Source organism: Galeopterus variegatus, unplaced genomic scaffold (genome assembly GCF_000696425.1).
Source record: "Galeopterus variegatus unplaced genomic scaffold, G_variegatus-3.0.2 Scaffold599, whole genome shotgun sequence".
NCBI classification, from domain to species: domain Eukaryota; kingdom Metazoa; phylum Chordata; class Mammalia; order Dermoptera; family Cynocephalidae; genus Galeopterus; species Galeopterus variegatus.
The window spans coordinates 207994-209203 of NW_007726710.1; the positions used below are offsets into that span (position 1 = coordinate 207994).

The 1210-nt window shown below is 43.4% G+C and overlaps 1 protein-coding gene across 1 annotated transcript in view; it reads left to right on the forward strand.

Moving 5' to 3' along the window:
* SHISA9 (shisa family member 9) overlaps window positions 1-1210 on the forward strand; it is a 306059-nt gene that overhangs the window by 173098 nt on the left and 131751 nt on the right. The gene's annotated exons all lie outside the window — the stretch shown is intronic.

The window sequence follows — 1210 nt, forward strand, 5'->3', positions numbered from 1 at the left end:
TCCAGGGGGAACCGTGAGAAAGAAGAGCAGGATTTTCTGTGCAATCATTGTTTATGGTCATACTTGTAGGCAACTTGTATTTGGAACTTGTTTCTCAGATGGAGATTGGCAGGTATCTACTTGAAACGTTTTTTATTCCTTTCTCTGCTTTGGGGGCAAATAGATCCATTAACCTGCAATACACAATGTGTCTTTGTGCTTCCAAGAGAAGCTGAGAATGCCAGAAGGTGGTCGGCACTGCTGTTTTGTTTCTGCATTGGCTAACTCCCCACACGTTCTGCAGAGCTTGCATGTCTTAGTTAAATGGGGAAGGGATGATGGGCAAAAGAGGCAGATTATAGTTTCTCAAATATGAGCATGGCCACCTCACTGGGCCAGGCAAGGGAAACCAATAAAGGAACACTGGAGGAGGGACTGCCAGCGTCCTCCTCAGGACTGTTCTAGCTCACGTGGAGTCTTGGCACAGTATTTGCCATGTGTCAAGGAAAAAGACTGTGGTTCAAACCATCCTCGTTTTACAGACCTCTAGCCTTGGTTTTCTAAGTGTGATAGGGTATAACATTCATTCAACAAACACTGTATGATTAGCTCCATTAAGCAGGAGCTGGTAATGATCTTTTCTCACCATTGTATCCCTAGAACTTAACAACCTATCTGGAACCTAGTGAATACTCCAAAGAATAGGTTTATACCAAGAGGCAATAAACTCTACCTCAGTGATCCTCAAACTTGAGCATGCATCAAAATCACTGGGAGGGCTTGTTAAAACACATGTTGGCTAATGTGCCTAGGGTTTCCGAGTCATTAGGTCTGGGGCTGGGTCCAAGAATTTACACATCTAAGAAGTTCTCAGGCGATGCTGGCACTGCTGGTCCAGGGACCACATTTTGAGAACCATTGCTCTGGTGGTCAAGAGTGAAAGCTTTGGAGTCAGGAACACTTGAGTTTGAATCTCTGCTCCACTAGGTGTTACCTGGGTCACTTTGAGCAAGTCACTTACCTCCTTTAAACTTCAGTTTCCATATCTATGAAGATCATAATACCTATGTCACAGGCTGATTAAGATGACTAAATGAGATTCACTTATAGTCCTTAGTGTAGACCCAGCTCATAGTAGACACTCAATAAATGGAAGCCAGTTTAATTATATACTAACAACTACTTTGGCAAGGCCTGAGCTATGTGATGTGGAAGGCAGAAACAAACAAGA